Source organism: Pygoscelis adeliae, unplaced genomic scaffold (assembly GCF_000699105.1).
Source record: "Pygoscelis adeliae isolate BGI_AS28 unplaced genomic scaffold, ASM69910v1 Scaffold60, whole genome shotgun sequence".
Classification (NCBI taxonomy): Eukaryota; Metazoa; Chordata; class Aves; order Sphenisciformes; family Spheniscidae; genus Pygoscelis; species Pygoscelis adeliae.
This window is the reverse complement of record NW_008823954.1, coordinates 2,065,047-2,085,428: the sequence shown is the minus strand read 5'-3', so window position 1 is coordinate 2,085,428 and position 20,382 is coordinate 2,065,047. Positions and strand designations below refer to the sequence as shown.

At 37.5% G+C, this 20,382-nt stretch overlaps 1 protein-coding gene across 1 annotated transcript in view; it reads left to right on the top strand.

The window, feature by feature from the left end:
- Positions 1-8,100: 8,100 nt before the first annotated feature.
- The window catches only part of LOC103915312 (putative RNA-binding protein Luc7-like 2), a 29,442-nt gene continuing 17,160 nt past the window's right edge, over positions 8,101-20,382 (top strand). Inside the window, 2 exon segments of the mRNA XM_009322123.1 lie at positions 8,101-8,154; positions 9,848-9,942. The gene's annotated coding sequence lies outside the window, so the exon portion shown is untranslated.

Sequence of the window (20,382 nt, the reverse complement as noted above, 5' to 3'; positions counted from 1 at the left end):
TGCCCCCGCGGAGCTGCCAGCGCCACCCGATGTCCGGGCAGCGGGGGGCGGTGCTGCCGTTCCAGCTGCTGTTTAAGATCCGCTTCCGCGCGGTGCCCGGGGCTCGCAGCGGAACCGCGCTGCCGAAGGCGTGCCCGCGGAGCCTTCCCGCGCGGTTCACCTCCGAGGGAGGCAGCAGTTTGCTAGATTCGGATCACGGGGGGGAGAACAGACCAAAAAATCCTCCCAAACCAACAGCCGCTTCAGTAGAGCAGGGTTGTTTTTTGTGGTGTTAGAATTTTGTCTAAAGTCTGACCCAAACCATCATTTCAGTCAGCAGCAGGGTATGGCTGTTGCTTTCTGAAGGAGAGAGTCTAGTTAACCCAAGCGGACGAACTCTTAAAAACAGATAAGCCGCAGTCAGCTAACTAAAAGCTTAACATCTAGAGGCGGTAATCCCAAGAGGGAGATACTAGACGTACAGTCAGGTTTCAGATCACTCTGCGGTCATGTAGTGAACTGAAGATTATCACTATGTAAAGCTGCTCAGAATTTTCGTCAGGGTGCACGGCGATCAATGTGAAAGTTTGAACTGGCAGTCGCCCGTAAATCCAGATAGTTTGGGGGCTGCTAGAAAAGAGCAGTTCCTGTTATGCTGTGTAGTGTTTTATTTGTAAACAAGAGAATACGGCACCCGAGGGTAGACAGCAATTAGCGATTATTTAAACGTTCTGCGTGTTGTACTCTTGCAGATGTGTTACATGTTTGTTGAAGCTTCGTGCTGAATTAATGGTTACCTGTTTTCCCATGCACCGAGTAGGATGTATGAAGTGGGATGTGCCTTGTGTGTGCCGGTTGTCTGTTGGTACCGGGGTAATGTGATCTGACAGCTTTTTTTAGTATAATCTAGAATTTTAAGTAAGTGTAACTAGTTTTCACATACCCAGTATGTCGTGAATGCTTTCTGCTAAGTGTTTATAGTTGTTTTAAACAGGGGTGTGATAATCTCATTGGAAAGTTACTGTTCTGCAGAGATTGCCTTCCAGAGCAGGGCTGGTCAGTGAGCAGTCATCATGCAGGATCTGATTTAGGGTGTTTTTGTCTTGCCCCAGAAGATTTTTGAATACTTCCTGTTGTGGCTGCATGTGTCTGAGTGCTTGGCAAAGTAACACTGTGCTCATGAAACTCAAGTCTTCCCAGTGTTGGCACCTAGATCGCTGTCTCAGAGCTACCTAAGACTACACAGAAGGTTTAAAAAGGGAGGGGCTGTTTCAATTTATGAATGTATTTTCTGTTGGGTGGTGGGAGAGGAGTGCGATTTACCTGTGACAGTTGCTTAAAAATGCTAAGTGACTCAGATCTAACCCAGGAAAAGCAATTTCAGACTAGATTTCCTTTAGCTTTATGAGAAAGCAGTTATTTTATTGATAATTGTATTCCCCCCTCCCACCCACTCTGTAATTCACAAACCACATGTGCTGAACTGTTTAGAAACTAACTGGCTAGAGAGGAAGCATTTAAATGAAATTGGCAGAATGGGGAAGGATAAGGAGAAAAGACTGTTTGCAAAACTGGCTTCCATTATTGGATTAAGCAGGGAACTGAGGATCTCAGTGTAACACCATTCTAGTTTTTCGAAAAAACAAAAAATAAATCCAGTGGAGCATTATTTAAACCAAAGTGTGCACAGGTATTGAAAATCATCCTTTTCTGCAGAGCTGGTACTTATTAAATTCAAGGCCAGGCTCAAGGTCATTGAAATATTGCTAACCTTGAGAGTAGTGGGGTTTGGGGTCGTTTGGTTTTTTATGTTCCTATCACCTTTGACAAATATTCTGTTTCTAGTAATATGCAAATCGCAGCTTTTCATTAGAACGTGGCAATTTTTTCATTTCTTGTTAGATCGTAGCTCTCATTTCACCACTTGTCCCCATTGCCTTTGATTTTGCTCTGCCTGGCAACACAATAGAGTTTAAAATGTTTCTAAAAAAATAATCTTTCTTGGGTGATGTTTGTGGTGTTCAAAATTACCAAGGTGTTTTTTAATTTCCTGATTAACAGAATTTTATACTTTACACAGTTTGGGGTTTTTTCTTTTGTTTTGGGTGGGTTGTAGGTTGGTTTTTGGTTTTGGTTTGTTGTTTGTTTTTTGGGTTGGTTGGTTGTTTGTTTGAGGAGGAGCCTAGAATGTGCACGTTTAAAATTCTTATATTAGAAAAGGCAGATCAAACATTTGATCTCTTCAGTGGGAACAGAACAAACTTAGAGGTAAATTCAAAGCCAATGGTGGTGCCTGAATATGTGGTCTGTATTACTCTTTCAGAGCTTATAGTATCATTTGTAGAGAACAGGAACATGCTCTGAAAATGGTTTTGAAAATTCCACAATGAGAAGCTCAAACATGGTTTTAGGAGATGAGCTATAGGCTGTAATTTGTGGAAGTTTGTGCACGCTCATTGTAACGGGTGTCCCTGGGGCCAGAATGGGGAAGCTCGGAGGACGTAGTTATTAAATGTTTTTATGGATTTGCTGTTAAGCTCAGAGAACACCTAGAAAGTACAGTTCTGTGTTGGTCAAATTGATTCAGAAAATACCCACTGAGCTGTAAGAATATTTATGAAAAATAAACTGTGTTAGTAAGGAGCCTTCTCATTTCAAATGGAGTTGCCCAATGTGTGGCTGTCTAGCACTAGGTATGCGGCTCCGGGCCTGCCCCTTGCTGTATCCTTTCCCAGAGGGCCCTATGCTTGCGGGCAGGGAGAACCGAGAGCTTTGTGACTTGCTTTGGCAACCTGCTTCCTCCCTTGTCTGAATTTTGGCAGTGGGATGGATGCACTCGTAGTCATACGGCATCGCTCAACATGTGACGAACTGCTGCCTGGTACCTGCCAGGATGTGTGATGTTCAGGCAGCCTCTTGCCAGCTGCCCGGCCCAGTGCCCTGCTGCTCCGTGCTTGCCTTTGCTCATGTGACAGACACCTGACAGAGAAGTGAAACAGAAGGGACTTGGCAGATGCTCTTCGGGAGTTACCAGTGAGTTGCGGTTCTTAGAATTCATCTGGGATGTCTAAAAAGCAGTTGTATTGTTAACGTCAATACAATGAAATAATGCTGTAAATGGCAGGTATGGTTCCGTTACACACCTGGAGAAGCACATTATTTAAAAACAAGTGGTTTTTTTTAAATACCTTAAATATACGTAACTTAAACTTCTCTTGCACGCTTCTCTGACAAGAAGTGGAAAACTGGATTGGATGTGGACCATGCCAAAATTAAAAAAAAAAAGTGGCTTAGATTTTGATGTTAGTAAAAAGCTGGACTAATTTAATATAGTAATGACTGTAGGCTGAAAAAAGTCTTCTCTGAAGTATGTCATTCCAAGTACTGATAACCTGACATACTTACATAGAGAGGCTTAAATATAAACTACTGAATACATAGCGTGGGTTTCCCAAATACTGAGAAATAAGGAGTGCTGAAGACCAGGTGCTAATCTTATGTACTTATATATGAATGTTTTCTTCATACTGTTTTTTTACTGTTAACAGTTAAACTAAAGGACTTTTTATTACATATGTCAATAGTTAAAAGGTTAGTTCAAGTTGAATTTATTGTTGATGACCAGAGCTGCGGGAACTTGTCACTCAGAAGTATTAGGAATAAGCTGATAGAAAAGTGTGATTTTAATTTTTTTAAATACTATTTTTTCAACTGATTAATTGAAGTTCAATCAAATTGATTAAACTTTTTTTTAATAGTATGCTTAGGTAAACCCTGTTTTTGCCATCCCTATTCTCTCTAGAAAACAGGAGTGATCCTTACAAGTAGGATCATAACTGTTTTAAATAAATTGAGTCATTTACAAATTGAGTGAAATGTTAACAATTGATATTAGTACCTCAGGATTTTTTTTTTTTCCCAGAATATAGCTGAAATGAGCAAAGACTGCCAGGTTTTCTTTAAAAGGGCTGATTGTAAAGATCCCACTTTATCTTAAATCAGCTTAGCTTGCTCAACTGGTTCATTTTCTGCCAGGTCAGTTACCTGCTCTGCCTTGCCGCATGAGTGCTAGAGTCACTGTGAGGAATCGGTTGGAAGGCAGAGGGTGGAGCAGGATCGCTACTTCTGACAGTAGTGCAGACAGAGCAGATCCAAATGGCCCTGGAATAACACAACATCTTGTAACTGCTAAGACTTCACTGTTGCAAAGAAATGTGGTGGTGGTTTTGGAGTTTTTTTAGTAATTGCCAGTACATCAAAATTAGGTTGTAGTCTAGAAATAACAAAAACTAGCGAAGTTAATTAGATTCTTCTTAAGAGAAGGGTAAATTTGTGCGTGCTTATGAGACTTACATGTGGTCATGAAAATGTTCTCCCAAGCATCCTAACAAACATTATGCTATGTGACTAGCAGAAAAGTCTTTGGAGCCTTTAAATATACAGAACCCTTATGTATGAAGTGCTCATCAACACCTCTTTTGCTTCACCTGTTAGCTTTTTGAGCTGAACGGCTGTGTTTGGAGTCTTTAACTCAGTTCTTCAGCTGTTACTAGCAAAGCACTTTTCTTGTTCTAGATCATCATCTTCTGGCATTGAAACTTAAAATATCCTTTTTGCATCTGTTCACATTTTAATCAGTTTTTCTGTTTTACACTAGCCACTTCAGTTATCCTTAGTAGTGGTTACTAATGTGTGACTTTTCTGTCCAGGAGTTGAAGTGACACCCTGTGCTTATCTTGCAGTCATTCTGTGTTTGGTGACACCCTTTATATGGTAACAGAGGTGTAATCTAGAACTTGTAACCCATTTTTTCATTTCTTTGTTTCCATATGGGATTATGGAAGAGTTCTCTGTGTACTTAAGGATGGGCGGTGGGTTGAGGTTGGTATTTTCAGGGTACATAGATTTGGTTTTCCACTTTGCTTTACACTTGTAAGTGGAAGGTAGTACGCGCTTTTGAAGTCAGTTTTCAATACGTTGTTGTCCATTACTGGAAGACTGCTAGCCATTTGGGTAGCTTCAGGCTGAGAGCCAGGTTAGGGAGCCAAGAGTCTCCTCTGAGAGTTCCTCTTTCAAATATGCATCGGCAGCAAAGTAAAGGCAGAAAAAAGTATCTTGTATACATGAATTTCTGCAAAACCTACCCAAAACGTTGAATTGGTATCAGCTCAGAAATCTGAAGGTGGTAGCAACACATAAACTTCATGAAAAGATTCTTTATTTGTCAATCAGGAGTGATCGGAAGGCTTTAAGAGCAAAGATCACGTTTAGTGAACTGTGTGTATTTGCTGGCTTTGTTATAAAGTTCTGGTACTTTAGCCCTTAAAAAGGAGGGGAATGATGAAGGACTCGAGGAATTTTTCTACTTTGGATTTGGGACACTGTATGAAATGGCATTTATGAAGAAGCAAATGGGCATATTCATACCTCATAGAAAATCATTCCTATATTTGTTCCACTTGTAATGCATTAGCTAAAAAATGGTTTCATTATATTCTGCATTCACAAGTATTAATTCAGTCATAGTGTAAACCAGAAGCAATTCTGCTTAGAAATGTATTATTCTAAAGGTGTTACTGTAAAGATGTGGCCAGTGTTAGTGACAAGAATATCAGAATTAGCTGCCCATTCAGTGTGTAGCAGGAACAGGCTCTTCTGTGACTGCATAAGCCTCAATTAAATAATGATGTTGAATACTTGTTATACAGGGCTTGCTTTGCTGATGAAATTTGATACACAATCTTTAACCTGATATTCCACCCATTTAGTAGTTCTTCGTGAGTAAGGCTTTCAGAGTTCCTTGCCAACATGTTGGGACTCATGCTTCAAAAATCTGAGTGGAAAGCTAACCGGTTTTGGTTGATGTAGCTTAAATGCAGGAAGGCAATGGCATGAAAATGCACATTGTTGTCTTTGCGTGGATTGCACCATTAGTTTGCGATTGGAGGTTACGGTTGGATTATAAAGGGTAATTCTCATCAGTGCACTGGGACTGTTGTTAGTAGTATATTGGGATACATCAGAACAGTAAGAGATGCTGGATCAAATAAATCATTGTTATAAGCGTGTTATAATGCTAAGCATTGTTGATACATAAGTGTTCATTCTGCTGCTTTGTGATTAAAATATACTGAACAGGAATGATGTTGTGGAGGCTTCCTCCTAGGTTAGACTTGGGAGTTCAAAGTGAATTTCTTAGTAGAAGTGCAGATTGTAGTCTTAACCTCTGGATGTTCCTTAATCAGCAGTATGCATTGGTCTTGAATATTGATGTTACTTTCATAGTCAGCATGTTTAATATAAACTAGAAAACTTCCTTTAGAAAGTTTACATTACTGCCATCATCTCTTTAATATTTATGTCTCTAGTGTGCAGTTTCCTTATGCTTATAAAGGATATGAGGTGTGCAAGTGTAGAAATTTCCTTGACGTTTGGCTTTTCTTGAATGATTTCAGTTCTGTTTCAAAGTCCTCCATTCATCTGGGAAGAAATCTCCTATAGAAATGTGGTTTGGGCCAGGTACTTTAAGTAAAACTAAAGCTGCTGCTTCTTGAGGAAAATTTAATTTATTCTTTCTGTATCTCCATATATAAATTTTATCAATCATGATTTTTTTTTTTTAAATGAAGAAAATCTAATTGGAAACACAGGGATGGCTTATAGTAATAGATGTTGACTCTTGTAATGCCCTGGTAAATTACTTTGATTTCTTTAATGAGCATGAGTCCTAAAGATCAAGTAGTTGAATATTCTGCTATTCTTCAGAAGCAGGGTTAAATAAGTTGCTATTCTGAGCTAATTTAATTATTTACCTATTAAAATAGAACTTGTAATAAGGTCTGAAACATCAGTGATAGTGTCCCCTTTATAAACGTTTAAGGACACTTCTAAAATTTAGATGACTGCAGCTACTTGGTACCTAGATTTATTATTTTCTTCTTACAGAATATATAAAGCCTTTTTTTAAACACTCATAAACATTGCTAGCACTCATTTGATTGTTTGACCATACAAAGAGTGTATCAAGCTGAATACAGTTTGACAAAGAGAAGTAGCATCTTGGTTATCTGACGTACCACTGAAGTCCTTGGCTTAAGAACACATCTATTCATGTTGTTTTAATTCTTAGAAGGCATCTGCAAAAGTCTCTTTTGCTATAGGCTGAATGTCAGGTGTATCTGACATTCTACAGGATCTGTAGATTTTATTCCACCCTCCCCCCTAGCAACCCATGTAGACCCCGGGTCATCACCTACTCAAGATGATTCATCTGTAGGTCAGCAGCAGAATGCATCTTCTGTCTTTGCCAACACGTCTGCACTATTTAGGGGTATTTGAGCTCACAAAATTCATGAAGAAATAAAAGCATTTTTTCTGAGGCTATCAGACTCTGGAATGAGCTGCCAGAGGGGCACAAAATTCAGTCATTGTTAGGACATAGTATATGACACCTTTTCTTTCTGATAAACCTTTCCTTCTGAAACGGCATAGATTAAAAACAAATGCAAACGTTATGAAACTGCTTTTCACAGGAAGGAAAAGGTAAATATCTGAATGTACTGTGTATGGGAGCCTTTCTGAAAGTCTCTTAAATAGTAGTCCAAAGGCATAGTGCAGAAAGAATAAATGTTCAAAATGTAAATGTGGAACGTGTTCTTGAGGCTGTCACTGATCAGTTTCTGCTACCTTTTCTTTTTCCTATGTTGTCTTATCTCAGTTTGGTAATTATGATTATCATGCTAGCCACTTAGATGAAAAAAGGCTGTATTGCAGCTGTAGCATCAGTTCCTAGTTGTGGGAGAGGTATGAAAAAAGCTGCGTCTAGATGGTGAGATGTCTGTGAAAATACTACTTGCCAACTTTACCTCAGGAACCATGAGTTCTTCAGCAATTTTCTGGTCTTGATAACTCCTTGGCTCCTGATAGGTTAGTGCTATTAGGCCATCAGCTGTCTTTTTTTAAATTACTTGATTTTGTTCATTTGTCTTTATATAGAAGAATCTTTACAGTCAACATGTATTTCTAGATGCTGTGTTAAAATTGCTGGCAGAGTCTATTATTCTATACAAACTGAACAATCTGGCCCCTTGTTTTATTTATAAAGGTTCAATGTATCTTTGCCTGCCTACATCAATCTGCAAGGGAGTGTCAGAAAGGCCCCGCATTCGCCGAGCCGTGAGTTATCAATAACTTTTCAGATGTGTTAATGAATGTGGAACAAACGCAGTTATGTGTTTAAAAAATATGGATCCACCTCCTAAAAAGCCAAAAAAAGAAAAGCAAAACTCAAAACTCTTTACTGCAGTAGCAGGCATGATTATAAAGGGATTGCTCTAAATTTTTAGTAGTGTAAGTATAACTAAGCAGTAAGGTTGCCCTCTAGAAAACCTATTGTTGAACTGCTTTGAAGCTGTCTTTAGCCTGTGGATTACAGGTTTTAACTGTTGTATCCTGCAGGAAAATTAAGCGTGTGGTGTTTTTGGAAACTTTTGTTTGCTTAATAATCTGAAACTTGGCCCATCTGAAAATGTTATATATTAGCATCCTATGCGTAGAACTGATACTTAAAAATCTGATTATGTAATAGTAAGAAAGGCTTGACTAATAAGATACGGGTTTTTTATTCCCCTCTCTTGTATTTACCTCAGTAATGAATTTGGCTTCTTTAATTGTTTAATAAATCAAAAATTCTCAGTGTTTCAGGTCATGAAGCCTTAAAAAAATTAATAACTGCAAAATATATCTATATTCTTCAAAAATATTTGATGAAAAGGAAAAGGCTGCTATCTGAACTCATTGTATGCCTCTTTTTTCCCCCAGCAGCCCTCCTTGCTTCAGTAATTCACCAGTAGGTTTTCAACGATTAGAGATTTTAACAAGTTGTTACATTTTAAAAAAATGAATAAATAGATACATCCTGAGAGAGATTAAGGTGTTTTATCATGCCTGTGTCTTAACAAGAAGGGAGCCGTAGCAGTGGTCTCTCTTCCGAATCTCAAATAGTGACAATTATGTTATGACTTGAAGGAAAACATATTCCTGCTCTCATCCCCAAAATACCAGCTGGTTACTTTGTTCTGAAGACTTTAGGTCTTGCTCCAAGATGGGGTTATTTAAACTTGCAATTGGACCTCAGTGTGTGGGCAGGTTGATGCTTCTGCTGACGCAGGAACTACAACCTGCCATGATGAAGACATAATTAAGATGTTCCCAGCCCAACAAACAGCATGTAGAAAAGAAAAAAAAATGGCTTATGATACGGAGATATGCAAACATCTGTAAAATAATTTTGCATATAGGCTATGTCCATATGTTTGACTGACTTTTTTTCAGGTTTGTAAGCATTTAAAATCATTCTTCTCCAACTCTTTATGCTACTCCCATCAGAAGTAAGAGGGTGCATGGCATCCAAAAGCAAAATCATAAAATGAGTATCAGGTGGGATTCGGTGAAGACTCAATGTGTATCATTTTGTGTTTATGAGGCTGCTTTTATATGCTAATTGTTGCATACAAATACATCACTATTTCATGCAAAATCTGAATAGAACATTATATACCTCATTTAACAAATGCTGTTGTAGCAAAGTGTTTTTAAGCTAATGCTGTCTTTCTGGTTTCAAGCACTTTTCACGCTGCATTTTTGAAGGGGAAGTGAGAGAAGATTTTAAAATAGCATTACAGAGCATTAAAACATGTATTTGTGTTTTTGGTGTTATTTGGCAAAGAAGCATACAGTGTTTTAAGTTCTAGTTTCCATAGGCCTTCACTATGTGACAGGGCAATGTTAATGCTTTGCATGTAACCTGCAGAACATGTCTGGCTTCCCCAGATTTCTAACCTGGAATGTGTTGATTTCTATATTGCAGGTGACACTACCCGTCAGCGAATCAAATTCAGTGATGACAGAGTGTGCAAGAGCCACCTTCTCAACTGCTGCCCTCATGATGTGCTCTCTGGAACTGTATGTAGCTAAATCTTATGTTTTATTTAGATAAGAATGCAGAAATTGAATTATACTTGTTCTTAGTAATATCTCTTTTAACTTCACGGTTTTCAGCAAGTATCTATCTAGTGCTCTCTGGTAGTTCAGAGGCACTTTTGTAAACAACTAACTTATGAGTTATGAAGTTATTTTTTAGAAGTTTCCTGTTCTATATGCTAATTACTACTTACAAATTCATCATTGTTTGCTATAACATAAAAAAAATCTAAAATAGATAAGGTTACTTAGGTGAATTGTGCTATAGCAAAGTGGTTTTAAGCTGGTACTGTTGCAACTAGTAGGAAAAAAGGAAATATAATTTATGCATAAACTGTGAAGTTACTTTCTTAAAACTTTATGTTGCAGTGAGAAACTATCCCACAAATATTTCTATAGGTGATCTTCCTTCAGAAATATTTTGGTGAAAACAGTTGAAAGTTCAAATAATTTCATTTCTAGAAGCTGAGACTCATTGAACACCATAATGACACTTAGTGTACAACACCCAGTTACTGTGCCATTTTCACACATTATAGGGCAATTTGAAAATATCCACTTATGACATATTAATAACTTCACTTTTTTGACTTGGAATTTTATGTACTCTATAGTAGAGGTTCCTCTCCCTGAGCATAGCAAACAAGGGGCTTTGAAACATGCTGGTAGCTCTGTCAGTGTGCTCATGCTTTACCTTGTGGTGCCTGATTAAGGTAGCTTATCCTTTGTGAAAGGCAGGTAAGTTATGTTGCATTGACTATTTAACCTAATGTTCCATGGTGTTAGAAGAATTAACAGTAGAGAGATGTAGTATGATGATATGCAGAGTCTCGTGTGCCTACCATTCTTAATGCTGAACTTTGGTAGCTTTCCTTGTTCACATTGGCACACTTTCTTACCCTGTGGCAGAGGGGAAAATAAGTACTGGAAAACCTGTCTTAAGGATTATTTGAAGCATTATTGGTTCTCTGTGCTGTATCCTTCCAAATGGCTAACTTGACTGGAGCCTTTAATGAAATACAGAATGAAGTTCATTTGCAAAATCAAAAACTGAAATACAGAGACTTGGTAACTGATTTACCTGTCACCTGGCCTCTAATATGCTTTCCGAGTAGCTGTGATGTTAAATTAACTATAACATTTTTGGTTGATCAAAGGACTTCAAACATGCATGCACACACTAATTTTGTTTTACTAATTTTGGCACCTGTACTGACAGATCAATAGTAACAGTCCGTCCTTCCCTCTTCTTAAGAGTCCCTGCAAAAGTAGGCACAACTGTAATTGCTAAGAAGCACAGGAAGAAGGGGCAAAATAAGTAGTAGAACTGAACTAGAGAACTTAGCATTTGTCTTAATAAAAAAGGCAGTGGAATAGAAAAGACCCACTTGTTGAGCTTCTTCGTAAGTCTTGTGGCTTCCTACATTTTTTTTTTCCTATCCTTAAAGACACCCTTTCCTTTTTCTTTTGTATAGCAAAGTTCTGCCATATCACAAAAATCAGGTGTCTTGAAGCTAATCTGGTGTGTTTGGCATATGCTGAAGATAATTCACACTGAAAATACGTCTTGCACATATTTCCTTACCTTCAAGTCATTCTTTTTCATAAGTGATAACAAATTGGTAACAATGCTTTGTGTATCAGTGCATATGTAGTTTTATTTTTAACTGTTCTGTGCATTACTGTCCAAACAAAATGGGGGGAAAAAGGGAGAAGAATGTGTTCCTCTTCACCCATCTGTTATGTTGTCCAGTGTTTTGGTTGTGTGATGAGCAAAATAGCTCATGGTAGGGGGAAGTCATTGGTCAGAGGCCACAAGAAGATACTGTTGAAAGATTAATTTGACAGCTTTTCATTGTGGTCTAATTTCTATAAGCAAAGATTTCTAGAATGGCTGTCTTTAGCAAGTAAGAAATGTTTATCTTTGGAACTATAAAAGTCATAGGTATCATGCAAAGAAGCCTCTTACGGTGCAGACCAAGCATGTAGGTTGGGCCTGTTTACCCAGTTTGTTAGTCCTCACTGAAAGTTCTCATCTGCCTCATACTGGATTCTGCTGCTACTGCTCTTGGAGTACTTAAGTAAACTACTTACTCATTGAATACCAATCTCGTTGGTTTTTTTTTTTCTTCCTCATAATGCAGTTATCATCAGACCACAAAATATGTTCCACAATGTAATTCTGGGTCCAGAAAAACACTGACTAGTTTAATCCTTTCAGTGGGAGTAGTAGAAAGGGATTCATAAGAGACAGGCTTTGTCTGACCCATGTGATGTTCTGCTGTTTACCTGGTCATTGGTCTGAAGAAATGCACCTTCTGTCTTAATAGCACAGTTTTTAAAAGGGCAAGAAGCATGTAGTGTAACTAAACAGTTTATCATTGATTTGGAAAATGATTGTGGAGTTTTCTTCAGAGTTTTGATAGGAAAATTTTGATGCATCTTCGCATTCAAGGTCTGTAGGCAACAAAGATTGATCTTTTTTTTTTTTTAATTCAAATCCAGAATCTTATGCTTCTGAAAGAATAAGTTCTCTGGGGACATTTTATGAGGTTAAATCTCTTCATTGACTAGATTATCAGTAAAATACTGGACATGAATTGCCATTTTTTTGTCTCACAAGATAATCTGTGCAATTCTTGTGAACTGCATATTACTGTTCCCATCTGCAAAATGCAGACTTCTATGCTATTCCAATCCACCCACTCTTTCAAAAGCACTCAAGGAGGACATTCACAGATAACGCAAGACAAACGAAATGACTCATGTGAGTAGGCTCTGTTAATTTAGTGTGTTCTTTTCCTTAATGGCCAAATACCCAAAACTCTGCCAAGGAACTGATTTCCCTTGGCAATAAAATCACATTCCCCAGGCTGCAGTATGTATTGGTAAAAGTAGTGCATGTATACTTTTCTTAAAAGATTGGAGATTCTCTTTGTTGTCCAGATTTCTGCATATATTATCTCTTCTTTGTTAGATGAAGTGTGTGCTTATTTTTAAGAATACTGTATGAAGTCTTTGTTACTTCTAGACTTCTCTGGAACACTTGCAGTAGGTATTTTCCTCAAGTTTCTTTGATCAGATTTATCTTTTGGTTAACATTAGAAACACTTCAGGAAAAAACATCCATACAAATTAGTAAAGTTTTGAGTTTTACTAGGAAACTTCCATTGTCTAGATTGGCAACAGTGCACAGCTTCCTACTTTTTTGAGCTTTCTTGTGCACTTCTCTGTGTCTTGCTTCCTCAGAGTAGTTTGTATTTAAAGGAACAATAAAGTTGTCTTTAAAGGAACCCTAAATATTTGACTTAGGAGTGTAAAGCCATAAGAATTAACTGTATTTTGAAATTTAATTCTCTCTTCTGGCTGCTGTCGCCAACAGAACAGTTCATTCTGTATCAGTTACCCTCTTCTTCCACTTTTCTGGATAGAATTGTCCAGTTGTCTGTTAATGAGCCTCAATTGTTACCTACTTAAATCAGGAGATTTTGGTTACATTCCTGTTTTATTTTATTTCATTTTATTTAGGGTCATGTTTTTGTGCTACTAGGTTTCTGGTCTTGTAGACTTGAAAAATTCTAAGTCACGCAGTCAGAGGTGTCTCAGTGCCTTCAGGAGATGATTTTGTGTCACTTCAGGGGGAGTATGGGTTTGGATTTTTTTGTGGTCTGCTTCTAAGGGCAATGGGAATAATGGGCTACATGGAAGACATAGGTAGAATAGTGAGTCCCAACAGCAAAAATGTAAACAAAGATAAAATTATGGCATATTTTTTTTCTTTCCATTTATTAAATTATAATTCCAAATCTTTTGTGCTCTGTGATTATCATCTTCTTTGAAATGTGTTTTGAAGTTTGTGTGAGGCACATAGTAAACTTATTGGTAAGATTGCAGAAATGACTTTGTATTCAGGGTTGTAGAACAGCGTTTGTTCAGAACCTGCTTTTGATAATGCCTCTCACAAAAGCTCTTTTAGTTTTAACTGACATTTTTCATGTTTTGGTGCCCTGCTTTTTCATAATGATCACTTAGGCACTGGTTCATGTGCATAAGTCAGTGGTTTAAGAGTTTACTCATTCATTTCAAGTTGAGAATTTTATAATGAGAGATTTGTAAGACTTTGTAAACCCTGGCTACTGGGACACAGTGAATAATTTACCACTTAAAGTTAGCAATTTTTATTTAAAATTTTTGTCTTAAAGGGTTAACACTCTTACTTTAGCTTTTTTTATCCTTAATAGTTGCTGATGATCAGGCTTGTGGGTTTTTTTTCCAAGCCCTGGTTCTTGAGTTATTTTTCATCAGGGTTACAAAAATGTTTGTTTATATTTACCTATATTATGAGATTAGGACTGAAGCTACATATGTGGGAGTCGGATGACTCCCCTGTAATGGTACAAACCTATTAAGCAATGTTCCCTGGATGTAAGCTCTGTGCTGTCTCCGGCAGGTTTTACAAGATATATAAGAATGTGTTTTCTCTATCTTTGTATGTTTCTGAATGAATAGCTGAGTACTAATGAAAATGTCAAGGTGGGAAGACTTAAAGCAAATACCTTTAATAAGGTTAAAAGCAGTAATGTCCTGAATATTTATAGTAACCCACTAGCTATCTTTGAAGAGCCCAAGCACTTCAACACTTCTGCAGCAATCTGACTTTCTTATTAGCTTGATTGTGCTTCCCTGTTGAAAAAATTTCACAAATACTGTATGTGGTCTTGCAAACCATGGTTGAGAAGCTCCGTTCTGCTCAGTGGATTAACTTCATCTGTATTTGTATTTATGTCTATTTGTTGAGGAACGTTGCTTCTTGCGTTTTATTTATACAGACCTCAAAGTATGCTCTGTCAGCTCAGTCCTGCAGTTAAGCATATCTTTAGGTGCTCATGAATTTATTGTACTCAACTCTTCAGAACTCTGGCTGACTAAAACCATACTGATTGAGGCCTTGGTTTAGCAATATACTTAAATATGCGATTAACTTTAAGCTTATTAGGGGTGGAATTCAGCTCCAGATTAAGACATCTAAATTTAGGTTTCAGCTGATGAGGAGCTATGTGTCGAAGCTTGCACTGGAGTCAGAAGGGATCTAGGCAGTGGAGCCTAGAGAAAGATTCAGTTCACCTGCCACTAGGTATCCCTCTCAAGGTGGGCTGAATCCATTTAGGCTCACTAACTGTACTGTCTAGATCTCTCTTTACTGTGGAAGAGAAGTTTGAATAGTTCACACATCTGCAGATAGGTGTTAGTAAGGTGTTTTAATCTGAAGTTGATTTCTTTGCCAGTAGTCCCATTGGCTCAGTGGAACTATTTCCATGCCTAAAACTTAGGTGTGCCAATGTGATTATTTGCTGTAGTGCTACAAAAAGCAGGCATTCTGCTGGAGGGTATCAGCTTTTCAGTTCAGGACTGATTGATCATGTGAACTGCTTCAACTTTGCAAATCAAATTAAATTAGACTTGCATAAGCTACCTCAATTTGTAGCCTTCAGCCCAGTGGTGATGAATTGTAAAGTGCTGTGTTGTCCCGGAAAGTGATCATGTCAGTCTCTTGAAACGTATTCTTAATTTCTTTGACCAGTGCCAGGAAAGTGAACTGACTGTACCATATTCCATTTTAATGGGTTTAATTTATCTAGGTGAAGGGGGTTTTTGTTACTCTCTGTATGGTTATCTAACTTAAATGTTAATATATTATATAGTCAGGCTGTAAGACCAAATACTATGTAAACACTGAAATATTTAAAAATAAGAAAGACTGCTGCTAGCTTTGTCTTTCAGTGAAGATCTATTGTAAGGACTTGGAAGTCTTCAGAAGTGAGAGTATGGTTAAAGGGAGAAATGTCTTTAAAGAAGTATTATACTTCTGAAGATACCTGGAATTTTCAGTGGTTGCTAAGGACTTTAATAACTTAATTTCTGCCTCTTTTTAGCGCAGCATTTCTTTCCTGCTAGTGAAGTCCTAAAAAAGTTAACCCTGTTAGTGGAATCAGAGGGCTTAAATCACGCATTATTATATCATCCTAATGGCTCCTCTTCTGAACATGTGTTGCCTACAAGAAAGGACGGGCTTTATCACATGTCTAGAAATCTGTCAGAAACAAAGTTGTTAGTGCAGATGAAAAGTGAGTTCCATAATAAGGAAGATCTCAGCAAAGAGTCTATCTGCAGCTTCTTTTTAGCAGTAGCAAGGGTGTTCTCATCAGATCCCAGTAGTTGCCTTGACAATTTGATAAAGGGAGAGATCTGGTTCCTCCAATATAAATTTTTCAGTCATGTCAAATCTTCCTTAGCAAACAAACAAAACTTCTCTTGCTGCATGTGAACTGCTTTGGTGTGGGTATCTTTATAGCTAGAAAGAATTCTCTACATAAACACTGCCCAGAGTATCTTCTTTCAAAACCTCTCAAAGATGCATGCTGGTTTTAGAAGCATTGATAGCATGTGCTACTGTGTCACACTTGGCTCAACATCAGCCCTCTGTGTTTTAAGTAGCTTTGGCTTTTCTGTGCTCCTTTTGCACTCCATATAGAGTACATTCAATAATCGAATCTGTGATGTCAAAGGAATGTGTAGTAGTTGTAAAAATGCCAAAATAGGAATTTTGCTGTAGGTAGCTCAAGATCTGAGAAGAAAGCCGCCTTAATTTCATGTTCCAGAAACAGCATCGCACCAGAGTTTAGCCTTCAGTTCAGTTATTAGTGTCAGCTACTCTGAGTGCACACTTATTTTACAGATAAACTCTTCAGATTCTCTATTGTGTAAGTCCTCGGCCCGGCCAGCTCTTCCTTGTCTATTCATACTTAACTCATGTGATCCTCTTTTTTTTTTTTTTTTTTTTTTTTTTTTTTTTTTTTTTTTTTTGGTACCTGATTTGATTGAAGCAGAGCTATGCATCATTGTTAAACTGAATGTATGTAATCAATATTTCTGTATTAATACCAAAGGCATTCTATCCATTTTGTGGATGGGATAACAAAAACAATTACTAAATCATATCAAGATGAGGTGGTTTGGGATGAAAGACCAGTTGTCTGAACCTCAGCTCTGGAAAATCAAGTAGCTTTAATTGCCCATGTAACACTAAGAAATAAAGTATTACAGAAAACGGTTAGCGAGTTGTTAGTAGAAGGCACTACTTTCTTAGGCAGAGTTCAGCAATAGCAAAAGGACTCCCGATAGCTGCCTGCTTTGCATGTGGTTGCCTAGACTGTTTTCTAGACTAATCTTCAGCAGTAGCTTTCACTTGTAAGAAAGAGTCACCAAATATGTAGGGATTTTCTCGTTTTAATCTTAAGTAAAAGTGCAGTAACTGCAAAAAGCCCCAAAGCATGGCTTCACATATTCAATAAACTTTAGTTATGTCTAGCCTGGGGACTTAGATGTTCTTATCTTTCTTTATTTGCTTTACTCATCAGGACTGCTCTGTAAATCACTTTTAAGTAGTGTAAGTCTGTCTGAAAGTCAGTGTATCGACAGTGGAAAACAGTTTATATGCGTTCTTTTTAAGCCTTCATTAGTAGCTCAATGTTTGAACATTAGTCTCCCTCATAGCCATCTTCTGTTTCAAATGTGATTGATCTTTAAATGGCTGACTACCAATGCTTGTTCTTTGCCTCAGGGGGAAGGCACGTCTTGGCACCAAATCGCAAGGTGGACATGTGGAAAATGAAAATAATGTCTTACTGTATCTTCTGTCCATTTCCATCTGCTATCCATCTACTTTGCAGCTAGCTGTATAAGCCAAATTATAATATGAGCTGCTCTGTGCTTATTAAGGTCCTCAGCCATCCTGAGCCAGCACAGACTTTTGACAGTAACGAATCATCCCCAAGATGAATTGTCTTTGCCTAACGTTGCAGAACTTACACTAGCAGAAGTGCTTTTTAGCCCAATTTTGCATGTAATATGCAAACTAGTTTGAGTTTTAAATGTTTTTTTATGTCTCTCTACACTGGGATTTGCTAATAGAACTTTTAAGAATAGTAGTAATATTTCTGCGAAGGTGCTTTCAAAGGATTAGCCAGGACTAGTACAGGCTGTGTTAAGGAGCAGTTCCAACAGTGATATAATTTCTTTAGCAGCAAAGCTAGTGAAAAAGAATCCTTTTCTCTTGTATCTGCTTATTCTTGCTCCCTGTCTGTTATGCCACATGAGTATTTATAAGGCTGCACTCTGCTGGATCAAAGAGGGGAAGGAGAGCCAAAATTTCCTGTCTTCTGATTGAGACATCTAACAAAAACAGATCCTCTGTAACATCCCCCTCAGCCCCAAAATTGCTGCTAATATTACTGAAGTTATTCAAGAGTTTCTGCAGTGGCATCTGGATACTGTAAGAGATCCTAGCTGCTCAAGTTCACTATTATGTTGCCCCCTACATACTGTCAGCACATCTGTTTGTGTGGCTGCCTGACAAGTTGGACAAAGGTACACTGCTGAAAAATTGCCTCTGTTTTTGGTTTGCTAAGAGACGTTTTACTCAGTCAGTACCCAGATTGTGTTCAACTGCACAGGCAGATGTGCCAGCGTGGGGTGGCACAGCGCAGTGATAAAGGGAGGACAGAAAGTTTTTCAGTAGTAATGCTGTCTCAGAGTAATTACCATCCTTTCAGACTATGGATTTACAGTTCCCAGTAAGAAGAAAAGAAATCAGAAAATGCACTGTCTTGAGGAGGGCAAATCCAACCTGAATAGAGGGGGGGAAAGCATAAAACACATGTAAAGTGAACAGTGTGTCATGTGAATTCTGGTTTTTTTTTTAGTGTGATGGAAGTTTGTTTCATGCATTTATTCGAAGTGTATGTGGATTGCATATTAAAATAGCATTTTTCTGATGCTATGGTGGATGTGTTTCAGGCTTTTTGTCATTGTGTTCAGATCTATTAAAGCGTGTCACTAGCCTTATCTATGCATTTAGAACTGGAGTCCTTCACTTAAAACAGGATTGGCTTTGAGTTTTACAGTTTAACCTTAAATACCTTATCAGTACAAGTGATGAATCAGCATGAAGACAAGCTTTTCACAATTTTAGGAGGATTTTTAAGTGTCTAATTTTCAGATAATTTTAAAATGTTCTTTGATATTGCTTTCCTAGTACTGAAGTACTTTCCTGAAAGAATGCTGCAGTCTAAATAATGCAGCATCTAATGACTTGGAAATAAACGTGTAATACATTGCTCAGCTTCAAGGTCTTCACAGATTTGCATCAGTTAACAAAATTGCTGAGGTTCTGTGTAGTTGCAAAAGGAAAAGCTAATCTTTAGCATTGCAATCAGATGTTTCTGAAAAACAGATTTATGGTGGCTGAAGGGTATTTAAATAACTACAGTTTATCAAAAACTTTCAAGTTCAAAATTCTGTATTTTAACAATGTTTTTGCTGTCTCTAACACTTGAAATAAACCAATAACTTCTGCAAAAATTACTTTAATGGATTTGTTGGAACATCTAACTGATGATTTGAGAAGTTGAAAGCAATTGATATTTGTTTTTTTATTATACTTGTGAGGCTTGAATTGCTACTTAAATATAAGTATTCTGTTTATTTAAAAAAAAAAGTACTCATTTGGCTCAGATACCAAGTGACTTGCAGCAGTTCCTGAGTTAACACTCATCTTTTATTTACAAAACTCACAGCACAAGTTATTAATTATTTTAGTTTTGGTTCTAAAACTGTTATTAAACTACAACAGTAACAGCTTTTTCCATCAGAGTTCAACTTTCATTACATGCTTTCAATGTTAAGAAAGGATTAATTTTTCTTAATATTAAGTGAGCAGTGCTAAGAGCAAACTTAACTGAAACTGTGCTGGTTTTAAGTGATGCAAATAATAATCACTTTCAATGATTATACATCAGTCTGTGCTTTTGCAGAGAGGGTGCCTTGGTTTTGTTCAATTTTGTTTCCATTACGAATTGGTTTGGGGGGGTTGCTTGTTTTGGTTTTTTGTGGGTTTCTTGGTTGGTTGTTTTGGGTTTTTTTGTTGTTGTTTTGGCATTGGTTTTTTGTCATGTGCACATTGCTCTGTCTTGATCACCAAACAAGCTTTCAGGGAACAGATTGAATTAGAATTCCGTATGCCATGTGGTATGCAAATTTCAATTTAAAAAAAGTATTTGTTACCTAATAAGATTCTGGGCACTCTTCTCAGTGGCATTGTAGGCAAGATTAGTGATGCAGTCTACTTAACTTTTAAGTTCACGTTTCCTTCCTGCCCATTCTAGAACAGTTTTAGATTACAAGTAAAATATCTATACTCTCTCTTCCCTGATTCTTGAACATAGCCCAACACTCAGCTCATCTTCACTCATCTGCAAAATGTTTTGCTGGGATTTGATTTTTGGCTATCTTACTATAAATGCTTCAAGAACCGTTTTTAAGCAGCACTTACAGTGGTGCTGTGGTTGTAGCTATTTCAAATGA